This window comes from Sciurus carolinensis, chromosome 2, assembly GCF_902686445.1.
Source record: "Sciurus carolinensis chromosome 2, mSciCar1.2, whole genome shotgun sequence".
NCBI lineage: Eukaryota > Metazoa > Chordata > Mammalia > Rodentia > Sciuridae > Sciurus > Sciurus carolinensis.
Window position 1 is genome coordinate 138376467 of NC_062214.1, and position 19293 is coordinate 138395759.

The 19293-nt window shown below is 35.3% G+C and overlaps 1 protein-coding gene across 7 annotated transcripts in view; it reads right to left on the reverse strand.

Moving 5' to 3' along the window:
* The window catches only part of Slc25a21 (solute carrier family 25 member 21), a 474768-nt gene that overhangs the window by 263947 nt on the left and 191528 nt on the right, over positions 1–19293 (reverse strand). Inside the window, exon 1 of one of the 7 annotated variants that reach the window (XM_047540311.1) lies at positions 5353–5410. The exons of the other annotated variants lie outside the window; for them this stretch is intronic. The gene's annotated coding sequence lies outside the window, so the exon portion shown is untranslated. Of the gene's footprint in view, positions 1–5352; positions 5411–19293 lie in introns of those variants that run through there. 7 annotated transcript variants of the gene reach the window in all.

The window sequence follows — 19293 nt, forward strand, 5'->3', positions numbered from 1 at the left end:
ACAATGTTAAAAGTTTTATAATGTCAGGTACTTCACAAACCACAAGTATATGCAAGGATAAGTCCTCTTGCTTCTAAATAATTTCTGTACTTACTAGCCAACAGGCATCATGTAGGAGAAATAAAGTTGCATGGTTATTTTAAATGTGATGAATTAAGTTTAATTAAGTGTACCATAAATAAAATCATATTTGATCAACTATTAATATCATTAAATATATGGTAAATAACATAGGTAAATGACAGCAATAGTAATTCCAACAAAAGCTTACTGTATGTGTTTTAAAATCTTTCAATGCCATTAACATGTGCCCCCTTAAACTTCCATTTTATATATACATTGGTCTGCCTAGTATAATTAGAATTAAGAAAACACTCTGCTAAAAACTGGGTAGGTGAAACTTTTCTACCATAAATCATTATTTCAAATGTGTCATCACAATTCTCAGTTGGTCAATTAATTAAAATCCAAGTAACAGTAGGTTTTGCTCAACAACTGTTCAGCCTAGCAGTCCAATGAAAGATGGCCACCCCTGTAATCTTAATAATACCTCAAGGCTGTCAGCATGTCAAGGCCTGACCATGAAATCTAATTTGACAGATAACGGAAGTGAGTTATTAATGCAAACCAACCTGTGCTCAGACCATGTTTTAATATTTTATGTGTTCATTTTGCACAATGTTGCATTTTTTCGGTCTGTCTTGTAGCAGTCCTATTTTGAAAATTATTTCTATAGTAATAAGTCTTTGTCTTTAATGCTTAGAACTTACTTTATTCCATTTCCTCCAGCCTTCCTCACCCCACCCCAGTATGACAGCAAAAGTTTCTGAAAGTCATTTTATACTTAGTCTTTGGCAGTTCCAACTTCACCCTTTTGAAACAGCCCCTAAGTGATAGTGAAATGCACAAAGGAATGAGAAAGAGAACTCAATTACATCTACCTGCATAGTTGAGCTGCACACCAAGTGACAATAAACAAGCATTCTTAAGTCACAGCATTTCATTGGAAATGGGGCAGAACTTGTGTATTTTAACAACTTTTTAGAACTAGTAACCACTACAGCATTTATTTTACTTTTTAAAAGAAAACCAGAGAAGGTTCATAATTTAAACTAAAGGGTCTTTCATCCTCAAAGACAAAAATCACTTCTGCTTAGCACCTGAGTAATAATGTGGGATGTGGACAGGTGAATTAAGAGGACTGGACTCAAAGATAGTTTGTCTTTGAATGATCTGAAATGTCTGACTCCTTTCTAGCACTGGCATCATTTATTATCCAGCAAATAAAACCTGGATTTTTGCTCTAAAAACACAGTGGTGGTCCTCAGCTTACGATTTACCAGGTCTGCTCTGAAATGCACGACACAGACTGTTACAAAATGGTCTCTCTCATATACAGACACACACTTCTCATCATATTTTAGGTATGACTTAACTTCTGGGCCACTAAAACCAGAGAGTTTTGGTTAGTTGCATACATTTTCTCTCTCCTGTGGCATTCAAAACACATTGTACGAGGTACTTTATATCAAACGATATGTATCTGAACATATATGGCAAAGGCATCTCAGATTTTATTTAGTAACTTGAGCATCATTTTTCCTCTTAGAAGTTAGTGTTGTTAAGATTAAGAAGCACAGCACCCCAGACACATTTTAGGCATTACTCTATTCTAAGTTATATGTGGGTGAAATAAATATGAAAGTTTCTCAACGAATGTTGGGCTAGCAATTAGATAATTCTTTTTCCTCTAAGGATACACTATCATTATCCCAAAGTGTGTGTATTTTATAAAACCATCATGTGTGTGCAGACACACACACAAAATGGTCTTTTTGCTCTGATGGAAATTAGGACATATCAATTTACAAGTCCTAGTTTCTAACTGAACAATCTATATCACACACATGATTAACTACAAACAACTAGAAGCAGTATCATGTATGACATACAGAGAGGTTCAGAATATGTAAAGAAGTCAAAACCTTTAATTTTTAAAATTTACCATCCTAATTAGCTGGAACAATACAGTGTAGAAGATAATATTTAGTTAGTTGGCCTATAGATTTACATATGTTCCTTAGAAATATATGTCAGAGTGAGTTCACATGCTAATTTAGGACACAAGTGGATAAAGTTATGCTTGTCATTCTCAGCATGGATAAGTTAAAAATCTATGGTTGATAGTTTGGCATAACTGGCAAGTTTGCATTCAAAGAAAACTATTCTGTAGTGATAAGCAGAGAAGAGGTAGGGAAAAACTAATAAAGGGTCATTTAACGAAAAATTGCTTGAAGAGAAAAGAAGTAAATAGAAATTTAGTAGAACATTATAAAATAACCAACATTGAAAAACAGAGCAAAGTTATTCCAGGGAATCATACAGTGATGAAAAGTTTGGCTTTCCAATTCTCCAGGACTAAATTTATCCTGCCAAACATGTCAGTCCCTAGCCACAAGTGACAATTGAGCACCTGAAATATGGTCTGAAACATAGCTAGTCTGAACCGAGATGTATTGTAGGTGTGAAATGTCAATTTCAAAGACTTATTATTAAAAACAGAATGTAAAAGACCTCATTTATGTTGTAAATGATTACATGTTATGTTAATATTTTGAATAAATTATGTTAAATAAAACGTATTGTTAGCATCAATTTCACCTGTTTCTACTTTTTTTAATGTGGCTACTTGAAAATTTAAATTTACTACATGTTTTGCATTATATTTACATTATATTTCTATTGGATATCACTTGTAAGGTTTATGAGGGTAAAGTCACAGTATGTGAAAACTGAGAACATACAAATTATGTTGCCCAATGCCTCACAATTGACAAACATAAAATTGTGGCCTTTATGGAGGGATGCTCTGGATAAGCCCAGAATTTAGCAGTGTATTCTCCTAGAGGTAAGAATTTATCAGTCTAGTTTTCCTTTCTTGAGAGTATCAGGAAGGAGAGATAATGACCTGCTTCCACCACCACACTCAAAAGCACCATCCTTTTGGGCAGTTTCAAAACTCTTTTTACATCATTTGAGATGTAATACAAAAACCTTTTGTCTTGATTTACAGCCATCTATGCAATCACCTTCATGCTCCTCTTGGTCTTGGTGATGGACACTTACCACAAGACATTTTTGTCTTCACTGTGAAAATTGTTATGTCGCAATGAAGGCTTTTAATCTATGTCCTAAGTTATTTAGAAAATGAACAAGTTTTTAAGCCAATTCCTAAGTGTCCATCAATGAATGAATAAAGAAAATGTTATATATATATATATATATACACACACACACACACACACACACACACACACACACACACACCAAGGGGTATTATTCAGCCATAAAAAGGGTGAAATCTGCTCATGTGCAACAAAACACATGGAACTGGGAGTCTTTAAGTTAATGAAATAAGCCAGGAACAAACCAATTAAAATAAAAAAAACTTTAAATTTGTGCTTAAAGCACAAGAAACATTCAGTCATTTTTCACATGAGCTTTCTCAGGAATTGTATGTTCCTTTTTCTTTCTCCTCTCCGATTCTTTATTCCTTCCTATGTACAGTCAAAGGGCTTCTCCTTTCTACAGTCATTTCCATATTTATGGGATACATTTTTACATTTTTTTCTGTAGTACAACAACTTTCACTTTTTTTTTTCTTTTTTCTTTTGTACCAGGGACTGAACACAGGGCTACTTGACCACTGAGCCACAGCCCCAGCCCTATTTTGTATTTTATATAGAGACAGGGTCTCACTGAGTTGCTTTTACCTCACTTTTGCTAAGGCTGGCTTTGAACTCCTGATCCTCTTTCCTCAGCCTCCTGAGTCACTGGGATTACAGGTGTGTGCCACCATGCCCAGCAACAACTTGCACTTTTAATATGTATTATTATAACCCTCAATTTAAATTTATATTAATGTTCATTTCTAGATTCTTATTTTAGATGATCTAGAGTTGAGTTGAGACATTAAATGGAAATCAGAATAAGCTAGAGTTGTTCCCCTTGCCCTGAACTCTGAGCATATTATCATTCAACATGGTTTGAAGCATTTTCCAAAGTAGGCAAATAGAAAGCAACAGGATTTTTAAGAAGTGAGGGACAGTTCTGGACCTCATCTGTGTCCAGTATGTGAAAGGAAACTCTGGGTAAAACACAGTTAAACAGCTTTGTTTCCTAAAGTGCATCTCAGAAACCTTAATATGCTAACATATAATCTGACCCTTCAAGTTTGCAGAGTTCTCTAAATCTACTTAAACCATGTAAATTCAATTCTCACAGAGCATCTTGAGATACTTTATCCACTAGGACATATTTGGGGAAACCCTAAACTGTATGATTTGTTGCAAGATACTACATATCAGCTTTCACCTTTAATTATTGCTGAGTAACATTGATTATCATATTTAGTCATTTATCCAATAAACTTTTATTAGTTTGCTAAGGACTGAATTGTCCTTCTCACCACCACTTCTCATAAATTTGTATGTTGAAACCTCAATCTCCAATGTGACTGTATTTGTAGACAGGGTCTTTAAGAAGATAATCAAGGTTAAATGAGGTCACAAATTAGGGCCATAATCTGATAAAATTGATATCAAAGGAAGAAACACCTGACATCTCTCTCCTTTTCCAAAGGTATATAAAGACATAAGAAGAAGGCCATCTACAATTGAGGAAAATAGACCCCACCAGAAATCAACTCTCTCAACATCTGGATTTTGGACCTTCCAGCCTCCAGCATTAGGAGAAGATAAACTTTCGTTGTTGAAGCCATCCAGTCAGTGGTATTTTGTTATAGCAGCCCTTGCAGACAAATTCTAGTTTCTACCATGTTTTAAGAAATGTAAATGGTGAAAAGACAGATACTGTCCTTTTCCCGTGAGGAATTTGCCATCAACATCAAAGGCAGCATGGGAAACACTTGCTAACCTTCTGGTGTTAGACTAATCAATTAATTAACTTAGGGTCAGCAGCTCTTGGTCCTACATCCTAACCTCCAACTTAAATTCTCATTACAGGTGATACTCAAGTTATTTGTTATATAATCCTTACTTGAACAAATGGACCAACAGGACTTCGTCTCTATCCCATTTTCCGGAAAAACCTGGGAACCTAAGAACCCAAGCCTGAGTCCCTCCACCTTTGTCATGGAGTGTGGAGGGCTACTCCAACCAGGCTATGAAGAATGGCCATTCCATGCGCCCCTGTACAACTGTTCTCCTGGAGTACAAATACAATGCTCTACCTCCATTTTCTCAGCTCTGGTTGCAAAAAGCACACTGTGCGTACCTTCTGTCCCTTGAATCCCTTATTCTTAAGAGCCAATCTGGAGTCAACCCCACTTACCACAACTTATAGAGATAGCCTTCTCTGTCTCACAGATAAGGTTGTGGTGATCAAATCACGCACATGGTCCCCTCTCCTTTAAAATTACACAAAAGGAGCAACAGTTTGACTTCTCTCCTGCCATTGCAAAAAAAAACAAACAACAACAAAAAAAAAAAAGGAATAACTATCACCGAGACAAATACTCTATTTTTTAAGCAGTCAGTAATTCTGTTCACAAATAAAATTTAAGTAATATAATATTTAAAAATATAAAACATTTAAAAATAATATATAACTGGAACAATTTGGGAAGAACTGGTCAATTATACTATTTATACTACTTTTTCTAAATCATTGCCACACTGGGTCTCAAATCCAAAGTTCTACAAATCGATGCACAGACCCTGACTGTTACACTAGCAATATTACTTGAAGCAAATGAAAGAAATAGGGCCTTCCTTTGTCACAGATCCATCAACAAAATCATTTATTCAAACATTTGTGCAGGGAAGAGATTTGTGTGCCGGGGATTGTGCATGCACATGCATGCACACACAAAGAATTGTTTTGCAAAAGTATCAACAAACAGAATATACTAATACTAAGACAATTTAATTGTTTAGATGATCTAGTATAGAACTGCTTGTGCAATTTTGAAAAATCTACATACTTGCTCTGAACCTCAGTTTCCTCAACCTCAAAATGCAAGAAAAGATTATTTGAGGTATAAAATATTCCCAAATACCATGACTGAACAAAAAAAACAATTCCTTGAAACTTAAACTGTAAATCTCTCTTTAAAACCCCATTCTTTCTTATGTTTTACAATTTCAAATTTTAGGTAAATCATGATACACTATGAAAGGAAACTAGTTCTATTTAAATTTTAATGATTGAAAAACTATCCAGTTATGCTGTGGTTTTATTTAAATAGCAAGAAGCAGCAAAACAATGCCAATTGCATGCTATTTTCTGTTTAGAAATAGAGATAAGGCCAGTAGTGAGGAAGGAATGAGCCTGAGATCTGTAAAAATAAATTCACTATGTATGCTTGTATGAAAACAGTTAAATAGATTTGGCATATCACTGTGGAGGGGCAGATGAGGATACATGTGTTAAGGAAGATATAATATCAGTTAGATATGGAATATAAATTTCAAGAGATCTATTGTATGGCAGAGTACACAGTTAATGATGATATACTGTACTCTTGAAAAACTTGAAAAGTAGTTGTTACATGCTTTTACCACAAAAATGATGACCATGAGGTGATGCATTTATTAATTAGGTAGATTTGACCATTTCACTCATATATATACACACAGTACTTTAAGACATTATGTTAGCTGGGCACAGTGATGTACACCTGTAAACTCAGCAACCTGGGTGACTGAGGCAGGAGGATCCTAAGTTCAAGGTCAGTCTGGGTAACTTAGCAAGACTCTGCTTCAAAATAAAATTAAAAAGACTGAGGATGTAGCTCAATGGTAGAGCACACCTGGGTTCAATCCTCAGAACCCCACCCTCTCACAAAGACATCATGTTGTACATGATTATGAGATCAAAATATACAATACTCTCAGTTTAATTAATTAATTAAATATTTTGCCTTGTGATTGAGAACTCAATCACATTGTATTATGGTACCAATAAAGATAGAGTAAAATTATGTCATTCAGGATCTATTTATTGACCTTAATCCTTCTTTTGCTCTGGAAATGCTCAGGACTAAGAGGCCTGAAAGATCTGGCCCTTCTGTTCGGATACCCACTACCTGCACACAACTAGGCCCTGTATACAGGGCTTGAAACAGCTCCAGAGTTCTTCCATGGGTTCAATCCACAGTGAAGAAAAATATGGTTCTTCAGATGAGTGGTAGCTACTAAAAAATCCCACCTAGTTCAGAAATTCCTTATCAATGAGGCAGATGAATTTGTAGATTTTTACGATTATGACATAAGTACAAACGAATCTACTTATTGCAGAAATTTATCTGAGGTAGACGCTGGTCCATGCTGCATAATTTTCTGTCTCTGATATTGTTATAGGGTCAATTCTGTGGTTAAATAAATAGATGACCACCATGAGTTCACAAAGAGGATGAGAAAAGGAATGTTTGACGGAAGTCTATTAGATGTTGATTTTGCCCCCTCGAATGTATTGTTCATGAGGACACTTGACACTCTTTAAACCTAATTATATTCTCAGATTGTCTGAGCTTTTGAAAAACTAAACTACCTGAGTTTAGTTTTCAAAAACTTATGTAAACCTAAGTGAAGGCTCACCTCAAATATCATCTCCATGGTTCCCGAACTTCTAGATTTCACAGATAAGTGATTTGTTTTAATCTTGAGGAATAACATAGGGTTGCCAACTTTTTATTTTAACAAGCAAGAATAAGTTTTAAATTATCATCTACTCTCACCATTATTTCATGAAAGAAATGAAAATTTTAATAACAGAAGTAAAAATGACAGTATGAACAATGATAATTATTTAATTAAAAATAAAATTAATTGTATACAAATATATTTCTTATTTTTCTTTTTTGCACAAGCCATTAAAGACTACATTATGGATAGGCATGAGTTTTGGAACTACCGATTTTCAGGACTCACTGATTTACATTGTAAAACCTTTCCTCGATCCTTCCCAATCTAGGTCATTTTCTCTTTGTCCATCAACATTTTGTTCACATTAGTTCTATAGAAGAAGCCATCATATTGTATCATGTAGTTGTTCATTTGTGCATGTGGTCTCTAGAAAAGAATGGGGGTTATCTATTTTATCTTCTGACCTCATTACCTAACAATAGATTCTGCATATATTTTCATTAATGAGTTAGTGACTGAATAAATTAATGAAGAAATAAAGAAGTGAATGAATGAGACCCAGACACACTTGGACTTAACTCTACAGGTTAGCCTATTTTTTCCTTACTGTGGAGAACGATGACTAGGGGAGTTTGATATTTACTACCAAGGAAATACATGGCTGAGACATCAAACGTGGTCCCCTTTTATAGCTAAATTGTATAATTCTACACACGAACAACACAGAACAATTCAAAGCTTCTAATTCAAACTCTGGGTAACCCAGAGGTTCAACAACTAAGTCTGTGTATTCTGGCACCCTCAAAATCATACCCCATTTCTGCCCATTCTTCAGGTAGTCTTGCGGCAGGTATAATGCAGGGTAACATGGACCAATAAAAAAGAATCACAGTAGAAAAAACAATTGCCTTCTTCTTTCCAGTTATTAGCAGTGTAGATACTGAAGCAGAAAACAGTCTCAATTGAGGAGTGGAGTGGGTCATCCATTATTTGCTGTTCTTAAAGATCCCTATTTTTACATAGTTCTATGACTATGGTTTCTGTGAATAAGTTTCTTAACAGGTAGAACTCTTTCCTTAATTTTATTATTATATTACCACATGCAAATATTCACCTATAAATAGCAGGATTTTCATCCTGAGGAAGCAGCAGAGACATCACAATTAGAAGCAAATTACAGAACAAAGAAATCTAGACCTCTCATTTCCCTCTAAAATAAATGCAAAAAAAGAAATCTAGACCTAAAAATGTCCCACTGCATTCCAGATCCTTGGAGTTCAAAGTGACAGTTCTTGGGAATTCTATGTTTCAATAATTAAGGGTAAAAACAAAACAAAAGGACAGCAATTCCTTAACATTATGACAATAAATACAAGGCCCCAATTTTTATCCAGTCCACAAGAGTGGGGTCTTAGGTCAAAAGACCACACCTGCTGTAGTCTGGGCTTGGTCCCCAAGCTGTTATGTTTTAGATATGAAGAATGAGATATTCAAGAAGATTTCTGTCAATGATTAGGTATTTGCATAACATTTAGTTTTGGTTACTCATCTATCATCGAGCTGTGTCTACCCAGTGTTTTCTGAATCCTTCAGTGGTGTTGTGGAATTTGATTTTTATCATTTTGCTATTCTACTTCTGCCTCTACCTGTTTAGTTTTGAAGTATCAGTTGCCTGTATTATGGTCCATGTCTAAACACTGCTTTTGGTTACCAAGGGTTGAATGTCAGAAAATATTTAGTTAATGATAACAAGATGCACTATAAACTATTACTAATCAACAATGTGCTGGAACTCTGTTTCTTAATCATCAACTTTGAATTTCATATAAATACAGCAGGATACTTTTGGGCTACTTTGTGCAAATGGCAAGTTGGGCTAAATAACAAATATTGTATTAATATTATTCTATCATAACTCAAAAGATTCACATCGGGCTGGGGAGATAGCTCAGTCGGTAGAGTGCTTGCCTTGCAAGCACAAGGTCCTAGGTTTGATCCCCAGCATCGCAAAAAAAAAAAAATTCACATCATTTATAACTACGAAGATGGCATAAACAGCTGACAAAATTGTCATAAATCTTAAAGTAAGTATAGTCAGAAAGATGGAATACTGAGGAAAAAAGCAGAACAAAAGAGGATAGCTTATAAATTATTAACTTCAAAATGAAAAATGTGAATGATTGCTTAATGAAAATTTATATTCAATATGTGACAGAAATAACAAAAGGCAAAACAATTTTAGTTACTTTATTTTATCATACATCAAGTGGCTTAAAAGTTTAGTGTTCTTTATTAGCAGAAACTAATTTTGGGCCAAATTTCTTCAGTTTTTATAGATTTTTTCAGCATAAGAGCACATATTTCAAATACAGGTTAAACATTCCTAATCAAAAAATCTGAAATATGAAATGTTCCAAAATCTGAAACTTTTTGAGTATTAACATGATGCCATAGCAGAAAATTCCAATCTGACCTCACTCATGTGATGGGTCAATCAAAATGAAGCACACCAAAAATATCATATAAAATTACCTTCAGGCTATATGGATAAGGTGTATATAAAACATAAAATTTGTGTTTAGACTGATGTCCCATTCCCAAGGTATCCCATTATGTATTTGCAAATGTTCCAAAGTCTGAAAAGATCTGAAATCTGCAATATTTCTGATCCTGAGCATTTCAGATAAAGGATACTGAACCCATATTATATTTAGTATTAATTGAAAAGAGAATATAAATCTATCACTTTAAAATTATCACAATAATAGGAGAATTCATTCAAAAATATTTATTCACCATTTATGTATTTTAATCATTTTATGATTTAGGAATAAAATTAATTATATACTTAATACATGCTTAAGTATATACTATGTGCTGAATACTGTGAAGAGAAAAAATAGTGAATTATTTGTTTTTCCAACTCTCTACTGGATATCATCATATGAGATAACATTTTAAAATAATATTCTGATTTCATTTGACCTCTACACTGTGTTATAAATTGAGATTCAAAGGTGAACATATTGTGATTATGTAGAACCAGAATATCATTGCTTGTCCAGAGCCAAACTCATTATCCCATTCCTTCTATACTGCTCCAATTTTTATTAGCTTTCTGTCTCTATGTAAAATGTGAAGGTCCATCTTGATGCAGCAGCCCCAATAAAAATGTCTCCAACCTGTTGATGCAACTTTGGCTTTCTCTACATTTACAAGAACTTTCTCCTCTCACCAGGTTTTTTCTCCTGCAGGCTTTTGTCCTCCACATTATTCTACAGAGCTCTTCCTTAGCACAGTTTTGACCAAATATGTTTCTGCTAAAAGACTTTTTCCTTACTGACCATGGAAGAAGGAAGGCCTGAAATCTTTATCATGGTTGTTCAAAGTTCTTGCCGACCTGGACCCAACTTAGTTTTTATTATATTCTCTTTTTGAAAAAGTTTTTAATTAGTAATTATTTTATTTTTAATTGACAAAACTGTGTATCTACATCATTTACAATGTTTTGAATAAGTTCAAGAGTTATTGTACAGCATCAAGACTATACTAATTAACAATTTCTACTATTTTGAATATTGCTAAGAGAATAGATTTTAAGTGTTCTCAACACACACACACACACACACACAAACACACACACAAGCACAAATGCTCAGTATGTGAGGCAATGTATCTTTTAATTAGCTTGACGGAGCCATTCCATTGTTTTCTGATTTTTTCACTTGTCCCTTCATCCTCTTCCTCTGTACCTTTTTCAAAAATTTTATTTTCATGTGGTGCTAAGGAGTGAACCCAGTGCCTCACACTGAGCTAACCCAGCCCTCCTCTGTGCCTGCAATGGCGTTCCTTTGCTTCTCCTCTTGATGGGAGGTACAAATTCTAGGGCCAGTTCAAATATTCCCGCTTTCAAGAGATCTGACCAGAGCACTCCTGTTAGAAGTAATGATCACTTCTGTATCTGTACCTCCCCACTCTACATATGATTTTCTAAGAACATGGATCACTTCTATTTTGTATTTTGGGCATTTCTGCATGTGCTTTGTCCATCCTATTATTTTTCAAACAATCTGAAAGTTCTTAGTCTAATGCATCTTTGTATTGTCTTCAAAACCAGACATTGTCAGCATTTGATACTTACTGAATGAATTAATAAAAGAATAAACAAATTAAAAGTGACCTAAGAAGGACAAAGTACAACCACAAAAAATGAAAAGAAAAAAGAATGAAAAGCAAAAAGCATATACAACATTGTTCAAAATATTTTAATAACTAGTTACAATGAATGATATTATAAAATAATTTATGCTAAGTACTTGAGCAATTTTCCCAAAGAGATTACTTCTGTATACTGATACTTTCCCCAGTACAATGAAAGGAAATTATCATTTGGATTGTAGTAAAAGTTTTTTCCATTCTTCCTTATAACTCCACTTCTCATCATACTGGAAAGGACACTATGGGAACAATTTTATATCATCATTTAGATGGTCTGGTTGACTCGTTGCTCTCCTAAATTTCTGGATTTTGTGACTTTTATCAACAGGCACTATAAGTAGCAACTTGCCATTAATCATGGGGATTTTTTAACTGTTAGGCACATTAGAGATGACAAACCAAGATTAAAGATGTATGATGAATGTGACAAAAAAAATCTTCTCTGCTTAATTTTTCATATTTACCCATCAAAACTTGTACCTCTGGTAATGAATACTTAGGCTTAATTTTTTTTTTCTTTTAAGAGAGTAATACATCTTGTGGAATGATATCTGTGAAACAACTTAAGAACTATTGCCTATAAGGGGGTAGGACACAGAAAATAGTTTCCACAAAGAGAAAAAAGTAGAGACTGTTCAAATCCCAGCTTAGTACAACCCTTGGGTGCTGGTCAATAAACTTGGTACCAGATATAAACAAAACATTCCATTCAACATTATGTCAACCTTCAGCACAAAGGTCATCCATCACTGTACATTAATGTTCTGAGCACCTGTAAAATCTGATGTGCATTCTTTCAGATCATTTTTTTCAACATTTTGTCTGTCAGAGATACCCCCCACTATATATATGTTATTTATGTTGGGAGTAGCTTTCTAAATGTCACCCAAATGAATTAGCATCATGCTGAGCCTTGGAGTTAAGAGAGTCGCCATGTGCATTTATGTGTTTTCTCTCCCTGAATACTGACACATTTATATCCTTTCCCCGTCTGCTCTGGCTTTGGCAGAGATGCATAGTACAAGCAGTTTATTTTACTATGACATGGTGACAAAATAGAACTTTATTTATGTGAGGCTGGTTAAAAATGCCCTGGCCAAAAAATATGACACCAGTTAAGGAAATCTAATAAAAATCTCTTGTAGAAATGGTGTAAAGTATAGAGTTTTATTTGGAACTTAATGAGGTTGGGAACACATACTATGCCTTACTGTGTCTACCAAATAACATCAGGCTAATGTTGCTAAATGTTTTTTCTAGAAACTAGCTCAATATCTGTTAATTTAATCAGTCACTCCCAGATCCCTAGCATTTACTCGTTCATTCATTTATTTATTATCTTAAAAAAATAGAATAGTTATTATATATCTGCTTTTATGGCTGGAGAGGAATTATGTTCATTTTGATACATGAAACCTCAAATAATTTTGAAAATTTTAAAAATCGATACTTAAGACTTTCTCTAAAGGTCTCAGGAGAATTTACTCAATTAAGGATATTCATCTAAGTTGAAGGACAAAATACAAAACAAAACTAAAATTTAGTCTTGTGAAATGCTGTGTTAAGTATTTTTACCATCTAGTAGTCACTTTTTTAGAGTGACCTAAAGAAATAGCTTCATTTATACATTATGTCATGTGGGTTGATGATGGTTATATAAACAGAATGTAAAACTAATTTTAAAAAGCCAAAATTCTTAGGTACCACCCAAGTTCATTTATGTGTATGCATACAAATAGAAAAAATACTCAGAATTTTCAATTCAAATTTACATTGTTTTTCAATAGCACCACACTGAGAGCCAAAATGAAGACTTTTATCTATTGCCTAGAGCATTTTTGGCCCTGATCTTTGAAATGGCTATCAGAGAAACTTTGTGAGTCATTATTTTAGAGACACAGGATATTCATCCATAGCCATTATCCCCTTCACTTCCTCTTCTCTCTCACTTCTTATTTCAATCTTCATTCTGAGGCCATGCTCATGCTAGCAAAGATCCAGAGACTCAGGAAAGGGCATTGAAGACTCAGGGAGACTCTAGGAAGTAAAAGGTGCCTTCTTCAGTATTCACTAGGATGACTAGAGAAGGTTTTCAAACTAATGCTGGCCTTGAAACAGCCTGACCACCATAAGAACCCTGAATTCTGGTCCTGGCTCACTCATTAATGTGTTTTGTGAACCTAGATAAGGAAATCCAACTCTCTGGATTTTAATTTCCTCAGTGATAACATAGGTAGGATGAGAGTGGGGTGGGCTACTACAGGTGATCTCTACAGATCCTTCCTGTTTCCCAGTACAATAACTTTGGGGTTGCTGCCCCAGATTAACATCAAGTCAGAAAGCATCTTTCATCAACCACAACCAAAAGAATATAGAACTCCAAAATATGGGACATTAATCACATCGTCTGAAACAAATTTAACTCTGATTAGAATTTCAAATGCAACTGCTATTAAAAATGGGGCAAGGAAACAATATTTCTGATGAGAAACAAAATGCCTGCTAAATTATTTCTTTTTCAAGGAAATTCATTATGCCCATTTAACAACTGGCATTAGTATAGACTTCTGGTCAGGTCATGAAGATGGTTTTATTATATAGAACTTGTTCTTATACTCAAAAAACTTAACACCAAAAAAAAAAAAAAAAGAAAAGAAAAGAAAGGGAAAAAAACCAATCTAATCAATTAACAGAGTAAGGAAATGAACAGAGTGAGGTGAGGATGTGGGGGAAAAGGTACACTCATACATTGCTGGTGGCACTGCAAACTGGTGCAACCATTATGGAATGCAGTGTGGCGATTCCTCAGAAAACTTGGAATGGAACCACCATTTGACCCAGCTATCCCACTCCTCAGTTTATACCTAAACGACTTAAAATCAGCACACTACAGTGACTCAGCCACATCAGTGTTTACAGCAGTTCAATTCACAATAGCTAAACTATGAAACCAACCTAGATGCCCTTCAACAGAGGAATGGATAAAGAAACTATAGTATATATACACAGTGGAATTATTACTCAGCCTTAAAGAAGAATGAAATTATGGCATTTTCAGGTAAATGGATGGAACTGGAATATCATGCTAAGCCAAATAAGCCAATCCCAAAAAACCAAAGTCCAAATGTTTTCTCTGATATGCAGATGCTAATTCACAATAAATGGGTAGGAGCTAGGGAAGAATAGAGATACTTTGAGTTAGACAGAGGGGAGTGAAGGGAGGGAAGAGGGCACGGGGGTAGGAAGGATAGTAGAATGAATTGGACATTATTGCCGCATGTGCATATATGACTGGTGTGATTTTACATTGTGTATGACTAGAAGAATGAAAAGTTGTACTCCATTTATGTATGATGTGTCAGAATGCATTCTGCTATCATGTATAACTAATTAGAACAAATAACAAAACAAAATAAAGAACTTGTTCTTACTATGGTATTTATTTATAGGGAATTTGTGTTTCATTATTTTATATACGCCCCCCCCACCCCCCACTCCCCCACAGAAATACACACACATCTTTCTCTCCATATAACTATGCAAAAAGCCTAATTTTTCCATGGGCAGTGGTCAAATACCATTTTGATTAATCTGAACTTATATAACAGAAGACATGGCCGGGTTACATGTTAGAAGGGAATAAAGGAAGAATATCTTTAGAAATTACTTTAAAGGCTTTTTTATAACTCAGTCATTTGGCCTATATATATATCATACATACAGTTACTGAGGCTATTTCACCTTGGACATTTCCAGGTGTGTTTTCCCAGACAACCAAACCACCCAAAGGCCTAAAACTTTCTCTATTATATCACATCACTTAACCACCTGTTTGTCATACAGCACCAAGAGATAACCATGCCCAACTCCCTGGGTCCTCCAAAGGTGAAAACACTCACTCAGAAATGGACAACTACAGCTCCAACAATATTCAATCCATGTTTTGTCCCATGTAATCAATGTTTTATTATTTCACATAAAAAAGTAAGGTGAAAATAAAATTGTCCCTTGAGGAATCTCCTTACTGTAGGTATGTGTTTCATTATGGTTCTGTATGGAATGAACATCAAGCATTAGCTCAGGAGTACAGTTTCTGATGTCACAGAGATATTAAGTTTTCAATCATTCCCTGTGGAAACTAGCCTTGTCATCAGGGTGTTGAGGCCTTACCCAGATATGGGAGATGGGCATTCTCATCCCAGGAAACATTGGTTCACATATGTGTGTGCAGACATACACATATATGATTAGGCAAAAGAGTCAGAAGGGAGTAAGGTGACTTGCTTGTCAAAAACTTACATGAGACAGTCAAATAAATGAATCAGAACAGATAGAATCAAACCACCCAAAGGGAACTTCCAGAAACAAGCCATGTCCCAAAACTGTGTTTAGCAACCACCTGGAAGATTAACATATTTCTTTAGGTTTGTTTGCTTAAACTGTCTTGATTGTGCATATTGATTCCATAAGTTCTTATCCTCACCTTTTAGTTGTCCAGTAATGTTTCTACCATAAACAAGCATGGAATGAAAAAAAAACAGTTAAGTGGTTGCTTTGACTCTCAGTTTAAAAATATAAGCAAGACCAATATTTGGCATGAATTTAAGGCCACTTTTGCTTTCAGTAGGTGTTGCTGCCCTAGATTCCTCCAAAGGTACCCCACTCTCACAGCACACAGACTGAGGGCAACTGATTCATGGACTCTTCCTCTGCCCTCCCACGTCACTCCTCCCTTCTTAAGTCTCCTCTAGTAAATCCCCTGGTGGAGTCAAGGCAAGGGGAGTTGACTGTTTGGATTGCTAGATCCTCAGCCCTTTGTGTCTGATTATACTCATTTAAATCAGAACAGTTTCCTTTCTATTGTACTAAAAATAAACCCTGAGAAACTTATTAAAATAGTCCAATCTCCTGTAATTCCCCACTAACTACTGTTGGAGGATGATGCTTCCCCTGCTTTCACAACCTGAGAAATAAGGTCTTTGAATCTGAGCATGCACAGTCTTCGCTTAGTTTCCCAGAGCCTAAAGACTCGTAGAAAGGGTAGGACCTTCAAAAAGTCAAAGAAAGGGGGAAGGAAGGGCATGGTCCTAAATCACCACGTGGTCTGAGATATCTATAGAAAAAGATGAAAGAAAGACAGACCATCACAGCTTTTGCTAACTTCACTTTCAGATCTCTGAATTTTCTGAATCTAGATTACATAGTTTAGACCACAATTCCTATCTGTCAGTTCTCATCAAACAGGCTAACATGCAATGGATGTTCCATTACTCATTTAGTAATCAGTTACCAAGAAGTATCCTGAATGTCTATCTTCTCCTGGAATATTAAGGTAAGAGGAAAAGCAGAACATTGGAGTAAAAGTCATTGAACTTGGAGCCAGAAGATATGAGCTGGAATCTTCCTTCAGTCACTTGCCTATTACAAACTGTACAGAAGATCACCTTAGTTTTGTGATTATTAGATCTCCTATCTATCCAATTAAGACAATAAGCTCTCTGCTTCTCTGCAAGAATGTTCTGAGCAGAGAATTAGATGAGGTGGGTTTGAAATCCACAAAAGACTAAGATAGAAAGGTCCATGGATATATCTTCTTTTTTTAATATATTAGAAAAATTGTAATATAAACCTTTAATCCAAAATATGGCTAAATGTTTATATAACTATGATATATTTTCACTGGCAAATTTGTGTCATCCCTGTTTTTGGTAACAGGAATCCTATTTCTATTCAAGTATCATTTTCATGTAATTAGTTTGAACACTTAACCCCACATGGATATTTATTTGTGACTGAAAAAGTTAACCAGAATTTCTAGAATAACAATAGAAAACAAGATAATATTGAGAAAATTTTGTTTTCAACTAAGAACTATATTTCTATATGAAGCCAATAAAAAGAGGTGGAGAGAATGATGAGGTAGAAAGAATAGGTAGTGAAGAAAATACTAAATTCCAGTGCTTTCAAAATCACAAGATTCATCCTTAATAATTCTTTATATTTCTCAAGTGCTCTTATCATATAAATTTTCAATTTTATCCTGTAGTCTCTGTTTAAGTGCCGTCCTCTTGCCATCTTTTTTCTTTTGTTGTTTTTTTCTCCTTGCCCCAAGCTTCCACCTCAGTCCTTTCCTTCTTTCTATACTCAGACTCACTTTTCCAAAGGATGGCCTTACCATTATTCCCTAATTTCTTCTCTGGCGTGCACCTTTACAGAAAACCCCTCTCAAGTGAGAAATGTACAGCTGTGAAGTGCAGTTATATGCACAACCCTGCTCAGCAGCACCAAACACAGTTATAGCCAAAACAAGCAAGAAAGACTGTGGGAACACCTATCTAAACAAACATGATGAGTCTGCTCTTCAGTCACCCCAAGTATGGAGCCATGCTCATTAGATGTAACTCTTGCTTTTTGCCAACAACCAGAAAAGGGGAAGTTTGCACAATACGGAGCACAACAACCTAATTGCTTATATGAAATTCTGACATCATAATGCTGTTGTCATGTTCATGTTAAGAGAACTAGGCATCTTCAGCTTTAGCAAATGTCCCCAGGTGTTTCTGATAAAGGATATCTAAGGACCACACTTTAAGAAACATTGCTCTGAGACTTGCTAAGAAAGTGATCACTATTATACAGGACTTGAAAGATCGTATAAAAGAGCATGGATCCAAGAGTGACATCACTTTTGTTCCCTTACTGGTATTGGGTCCCTTATGTCCCTAGCCTCAGTCTTGTCACCCTAACTCTAGGGACATTCCCTTTCCCACCATCCATGTTTCACTACTGGTGAGGAGTGGCTGGCAGCTGAGCTCTCCAAAGCTCTGGTGTATTTTGGGAGGAGCAAAGGAAATATAGAACCTTCCAGAGTTATTAATCATTGTCTTACAAATGACTCTTGCACATGAATGCTGCATCAGATATAAATGACACACCCACACCATCCCCTCCCTAGAACTGGGGAGGTCAGGTGTATTCCCTGAACTCTGACTCTAAACTCTTTGGGTCTAGCAGGAGCTTGAGCACTGGTGAGACCACCTCCAGGACAGACATGGTCCCACCCACTTGCATGTCTTAAAGCAAAATTTCTCATAAAAACAATGATGAGAGGGAAATTAAAGCACCAGGCCAGGCTATGAGCCATTTTGGCTCCTGGAAGTATTAAACTCCATCTCCACTGTCCCAGTCTGAGTTCCCCTCATAGCTTCTCTGGACAATTGTGACAGCTTCCAAAGTGGCTCACTGTCTTTATTCTCTCCTACCACTCATCCATTTCACTAGTCTGCTGCCAAAACATTTTCCTAACATATTAATTATTAATTATTGTTAATATCCCTGTTTCTATCTATTAGGCTTCATGCTATTCATTAACATAATGATTTTAAAGCAAACAATATCACATTTAAAT